Below are 6,522 nucleotides of genomic sequence, written 5' to 3' on the forward strand. Positions count from 1 at the left end.
CTGGCCCGTCGCTCAAAACCGCTCCAGGAGCCCCAAACCCGCCCAATTCTTTGTCACTTCCCACCATCCCAGCCACAGACTCTCCACAAACACCCTGTTTCTGTTTACCCTGGGCTGCACTAAAGCTTAGGTTGCAGTGCACCAAGTTCCAGTCCCACCCATGGGGCTGGGCACGTAGAGGGAGAGGGAACATTGCCCACATGGACCTACAGATCTTTTTAAATAAGGGGCCACATGCTTCTTTCCTCTAACTCCCCTAATCCTTCAGAAACCCTTCACCAGAATCTCCCCAAATATGCCCATACCAGTCCCCTGGATCCACATCTGCTATCACCATCCAGAAGTGGATAATCCTCTTGTTTGGGGTGGGTTTTTTTGTTGCTGTTTTTGGGTTTTTGGGTTTTTTGTTTGTTTGTTTTGACAGCTTTATTTCAATCCTTCATTCCAATAAACGTATTTGCTCTCCTTCCCTGTTGGTTCTTTCAAGACATCTGTCTCCAGCTGTTTCTCTTTTTCCCGTCTTCTGGAGTAACCACAGTGTGCCTGTGCTGTACCAGGCGCGCTCCCAAGGTGGCACACACGCTCTTTGCCATGTCCTCTGCTGTGTCTCTCTACCTCCTCCTCCAGGTCCAACCCCTCCTCCTCCACCCATTCCATCCCTAAAGGAGAAGAGACACAGCCCCGACTCCCCAGAACCCTCTCTATTGACATCCTGCTGACTATACCAAGTAAAATGTTGTGTCATCTTATAAAACCAAGGCAAGTAATATAGTCAAATGAAATTTATTTACAAGGCAGCTGGCAAAAGAGCTTTTGTTTGCTCAGCGTGGCTCTTGCTGGCAGAGGGCCACTCCTGTTAGCAGCAGAGCTGTGCTCACCTCGGGCTCTGCTGGGGCTGCCTGGGGAGCCCTCGGGAGGACACACTGCACCCCAGGGCTGGAGGCTCGAGATTTTGAGCGCAAGGAAGTTAGGAGGTGATGTGGTCTGATGTTTTCTTCTAGATGAGAGGCTGTCTTCTCAGCCTGTCTGTCCCCTGAGCCATCCCCATCAAACCTCCTTTGATGCAGTCCCTCTCTCTTCTCCCGTGCCCTGCAGGGTTCCCTTGCACCTGGCAAGGAGCAAGGGCTGAAAGGCTCATGCCACCCTCCCCCTGTGTCACTTGAGCTCCTTACATGCCCCAGCAGGCTTTCTCGTGCCTCTGAGTGCAGATCCAACTAAGATCCAGTCATATTTGGAGGTAAAATCCTGAAGCAGCTCCATAGGTGCTTTGTTTTGCGCTCTGAGTTCCGCAATGCCAAAGACTGTAAACCTGACAGACGGGGAAGTCCAGCTGGCCAGGGAAGTCTGGGATGGCTCAGGTACCAATGGCACAAACTGGCACAATGAACTCTTCCCTTTCAGTGACAGAGAGGAGTTGGTGGAAATAATCCTGCAGGAAAAGGAACTGTCTCAGCACAGGACATTTATCCCCATCTTCAGCATGGGCAAAGAGAATCTCCCAGTTCTAGATCCAGTGCAACTCCACTGAAATCTGCACAGGTCCTCAAAATCCAAGCCAGATGCCCTGAATTCAGCCTTGAATGTCCACTTTCCACTGAAGACACCAATCTCTTGGGCCCTTCCAACTCACCTTGTTCTGCCCAGGGGTGAAGAGGACATGAAAGGTCATAGAGAGGCCCGGTGGCATGTTACAGCACACATCATTGGGGCCCACCAGCTGGAAATAAGGTGAGCTCTCCAAGGTGACCTTCACCAAGTGAGGAACCTGCAGGAGAGACATGGAATGATGGTTTTGCCATTTGTAGGAACAGGTGGATGTGCCCTGGTGCCATCCTTAACCACCCAGCTCAGTGTTAAACCTCCACGTCCCAGCACTTACCTTGTCCCTGTTCCTCAGATCCAGCGGCACTTCACAGACCTCACCAGGGGTGCAGTTCTGAAACACCACCTCTGGTGGGCAAGGCTGAGGTGAGCTGTGATCCAGGCCAACTGCTGAGAGCTGGAGAGGCAAGAGAGAGCAGGGAGAGGTTCAGGTGCTGGGAGGAAGATTCTGCTCTGATCCCCAGGGAAGTAGGGAAGCACAGTGAGCACATCTGCCCAGCCCACACTGGGCAAACAGTGGCTCTTCCACCTCTGCCCTGGGCTGATCAAAAGCTGCTGGACCACGTGGAGCAGGCTCAAGCCAAGCTGCTCTTTTGGCATCCTCCTCAAATATCACATCAAACAGCAAGGAGAAGGGCAGGGAAAGGCTACCTTGTGATGGGATGTCCATGCTTGTGTTGAGGCTGGACAATCTGGGGCAGACTCAGCTTCTTAGTGCTGGCCAGCCTCTGCTTGATGGTGAGAGACATCTTCTGGAAGGCAGAGGGAATCAGCTGAAAGGTAAAAAACACCAAGAGCCTCAGAAATGCACTTGTTCATAGAGGCTTTTCTTGTTCACTCGCTACTGATGAATAATTTGTGATCACAGCCACCAGGACAGTTCTGGAAGCCCTGGAAGTTATCTGCTGAAATATTTAACATCAGTAAATTAATGATATAGAGCAGAATGCACATGCTGCAGCCACGTGGCTCTGTCCCATTACCTTCTCTGTGATTTGATGTGACATGTTTGGGGATTTCTGCTCTTTGGGCATTTGTTTCCTCTTTAGTTTCACTGGATTGAGCTGGTGACCTTTGCAGAGAGCGGGGAGGAGTTATCAGAACCCCCCTGACCCATCCTTGCACAACACTCACAACCCACCATGTGGAGATGTCCCTGCCGGGTGAGTCCGAGGGAGGCAGGAAAGCAGCTCTGTGCCAAGGCTGAAGCGCACAGGAGTGGGCCCAAGCTTCAGTGCTCTCTTTTTAATTAGCACTTGTTTTCTCTGTCTGGCCTCACAGACCCCTCCCCAGAAGAACACAGAGATCTCCTGACAGAGCCCCAGCACCAGGACATCTCCAGTCAAGTGAGCTCCAGTCAGCAAAGGGACGTTTGTGGGTGGGGAGGGGGAATTGCCCTGACTCCACTGCTGGGCTGGATCTGTGCCCACACAGGAGATGAGACAGAGCAGGTTTGGAACCCGCTCTGGCTGGCACCAGCCGTGTCTCTCAGAGCTCCAGGCAGAGTCTGAGCTGCCCTCCACATGCCAGGTGCCCAAGGGCAGGTTGGTGAGAGCAGCAAGGTGAGTGTCCAGCCTGACAGAAGGAATTACTGCCACACAAAGGGCAGGGAAAGCAGCACACCCTCATGGATCAGCTGTGATGATGGCGGCACAGCCAGGGACACTGCACTGTCCCTGAAGCAGCACAGTATTCCCTACTGCACCAGGCCAGCCCCACCAACAGGAGCATGGCACAAAGAGCTGGGGAGGGGGTCTGCAGCCTCACAGTGCTGCTGGACAACAGGGGCAGGGAGAGGGACACGGGGGGAGTTTCCAGCCTTAACACAGCTCGGGCCCAGTCACAGTGGGTACTCACAGTTGGACGTTTCTCTGCCTCTCTGACAAACTTTTGATTCCAATGTTCCACCACTCTGCCCTGGGATCTGGAAGCCATTGTAGAGGATGTCTGGCCTGGATCATTTGTGCCACTGGCCATGACTTGGCTCACCTGGAAGGAGCATCAATGGAACTCTGAAAGTCTAGAATCCCATTCATGCAGACCCAAAGGATACACTGGCATCTCCAGCCTGTGGCATCCTTCAGAAGTGAAGAACATGAAGGATGTTCTTCATCCCCACCCCACCCTGAGTCATCATTAGACCCTATTTTAGTGGCTGAGTTAAGATTCATAGAAGCAAAACTCCAGAACAAACAGACCCTGAAACAAAACATCTTTTTGCTGTGGGTGCAGTCCCACGAACCAAAAGACTTGTCAGAGCCTGGTGGCACTTAACATCTCCCACCTTTTCCATTACATTTGTAACCCCATTTTCTGACATTATTAACCAAATCTCTGTTAATATCCAAACTGTCCTTTATCACTTTACAAGTTTTCTTGGTAGGGACAGAAGGAAAGCTAATGCCACTCGGCTGCTGGCCTGAGCGCGTCACCGAGGGAGCAGGAGTCCCCTGCATTGTCCCCTGCAGCAGAGGCGCTTCCAGCTCGGGAGCTCCGAGGAGCCTTCCCGGGGGCAGAGCGCGGTGTGAGCGCCTTGGGGCCGCGGGAGCCCCGCGGGGGCAGAAAAGGACGGAGGACGTGTGTCCCTTCCTCACATCAGGGCTGGGGGGCAGAGCAGGACCCTGACCGAGGGCAGGCTTGGGTGGGTTTGTTCCTCATCAGCCATCCGGTGAGTGCCCAGGGGAAGCGGCGCATCCTTTGCCGATGGTTTTTCCTCCCGGATGGCGGCCGGCGATGGCCGGGGGTTCACGGGGGCGGCTGCAGCTCTGCCTTGCACCTCTCCCATCTGTCACAGCTCGCAGGAGACCTCGGGGGTCCTGCTCCTTGCAGTTGGCTTGGTCCCTAATTTCACCCCACTGGCCTGGAGTGGGTGAACCTGCAGTTCTCAGGAGTCACGGGCTGGGCATGGGCAGGGAGGATGCCCGCACCAGGGAGGACTCTGGGCTCCGGGTCAGTGAGAAGGACACAGACACGGCTGCTCTCTGTGCAGACAGTTCATTTTGTTTTGGCACACAGTTATGAACAGGACTGCTTTTGCTCACAGCCCTGGTTTGACATCAGCGCTCTCCTAGGGAAGGAAATTTTTCCCCAATGAACACTTTGAATCCCAGACATACCTCATCTCTGCTTTCTTCAATTCTTCCCTGCTACCTCCTTGGGTTGATATGAGGAATTGTAGCCTGGGGCAGGAATCTCTTTTACCCTTATCCACAGCACCCTCTTTTTTAACTATCCCCAGCCAACAACAAAATGCTAGTGTCTGTTACCTGTTGCTCTTTTAGGCGACAGGACAGCTGCAATGACCCTAAAAACCAGTCACGACAGCAGGTCAGGAGCCTGAGAATCTCATGCATCAGGCAGTGAGACAGGCACGACATTGTCATGGTTCCAGAAAGAAAGCTTGGCTAAGGCAGAAGCATGCTGCCCTGGAAACAGGCAGGCTGTTCATCTAATGCACTGCTGAGGGAGCAGCTCCCCATTGGGGCTGCAGCTGAAACCCACAGGAGTGTGGAGGCTCTGGGCAGAGCCAGAGGGGGAGGATACACCCTGTTCTTACAACGTGGGGTGCAGAAAAGCTGGGGTGGGAGAGGGAAGGAGTTCGGTGACTCCCTGGTCTCTCAGCTGGGCCAGCAAGGCTTGAAAAGAGTTAACCTGGGCAGGGACATGCTTGCCTGGGCTTGTTTTTCTGCCCAGCCCCTGTGTCCGTTTATTGTGCTGGGCCATGGAAAGGCTTCCTGGCTGCTGGGAGCAGTGCAGGCTGCTGGGGCTGCTGGCTGCTGCCTTGTGTAACCCCGGGCACCGGCAGCCTCGGTGTGTGCCTGTGGCTGAGAGAGCCACCGGAACCACTGGGGTGACAGCTCCAGTCTGGAAAGCTGTGATATCCTATTCTGTAGGAAACATGCTGGGATGGAAGGGCTCAGCTCAGCCCAGGGGCTGCCAGTGCCCCAGCACAGTCACATCTGTCAGGTCACAGCACTGCACGTGGCAGCCCCCCTTGTTTGTGGGGCTGGCCAGCAGCCCCCATGGCTCCACTGCAGAGAGGTTTGGGGAGCTCTCCTTCACCCACCATCACGGCTTCATGTCAAACAGTGCCCACAGCCTTTTTGGAAAGCTCTCAGACATTTCCTGCCCAGAGGAGGCGGGAAGAGGTGAGTCTTTCTGAGAACAGAGCTGTTTCTGGTAACTCCTTTCTTCCAGACTGCCGGCGTGTGCAGACACGCTGGATGGAGAAGGGGGAAGAGGGGATGTGGAGAGGTGCTGATTGTGCTGCATGCATGCACGCCGTGGAATGGGGCCCACGGGCTGGCTCTGTGGCAGATGGGGACTCACAGCACCCCAGGCAAAGGGCTGGGGCCAGGAGCTGGCTGTTCCTGCTGGGAAAACCCTTCCAGGACACGAGGATGCCTTGCACAGGCACTGGCTGCTCCTGCTGACATGGGAGGGAGGAATAGGGGGAGTAAGCAGGGTTGCTGCAAATAGGCACATGCCTCATCCTCTCCCACAGCCAAGGCAGCAGGCACTAGCCTGGCCTCAGGCTCTGGCAGAACTGAAATAGCAGAGCCATGGCACTTTGCTGCTCCCCATCTTCTGTCCAATCCACAGGGGCTCCAGAAGAATCCTTTTCCAGGAAGCAAAGGAGGGGAGAGCCCCCTTTATCACCCTGGGACAAAGCAGAGCTCAGGAGCTCTCCTGTGCCAAGGGAGAGCCTGGCAGCAGCTCCAACAGCAGCCGTGGTCTCCTGTGGCACATGGAGATTTCTGTCTTTCCCTCCTGACCTCTGTTGCTGCCACTCTCACCTCTCCTCCCTGCAGGGCAGTGTCAAGAGACTGCCCTTCCATGGATCATGGAATCACAGAACAGTTTGTGTTGGAAGGGATCTTTAAATGCCATCTAGTCCAACACCCCCTGCCATGGGCAGGG

The sequence above is a fragment of the Onychostruthus taczanowskii genome, unplaced genomic scaffold (genome assembly GCF_017590055.1).
Source record: "Onychostruthus taczanowskii isolate IOZ18803 unplaced genomic scaffold, ASM1759005v1 scaffold18, whole genome shotgun sequence".
In the NCBI taxonomy this organism is placed as follows: domain Eukaryota; kingdom Metazoa; phylum Chordata; class Aves; order Passeriformes; family Passeridae; genus Onychostruthus; species Onychostruthus taczanowskii.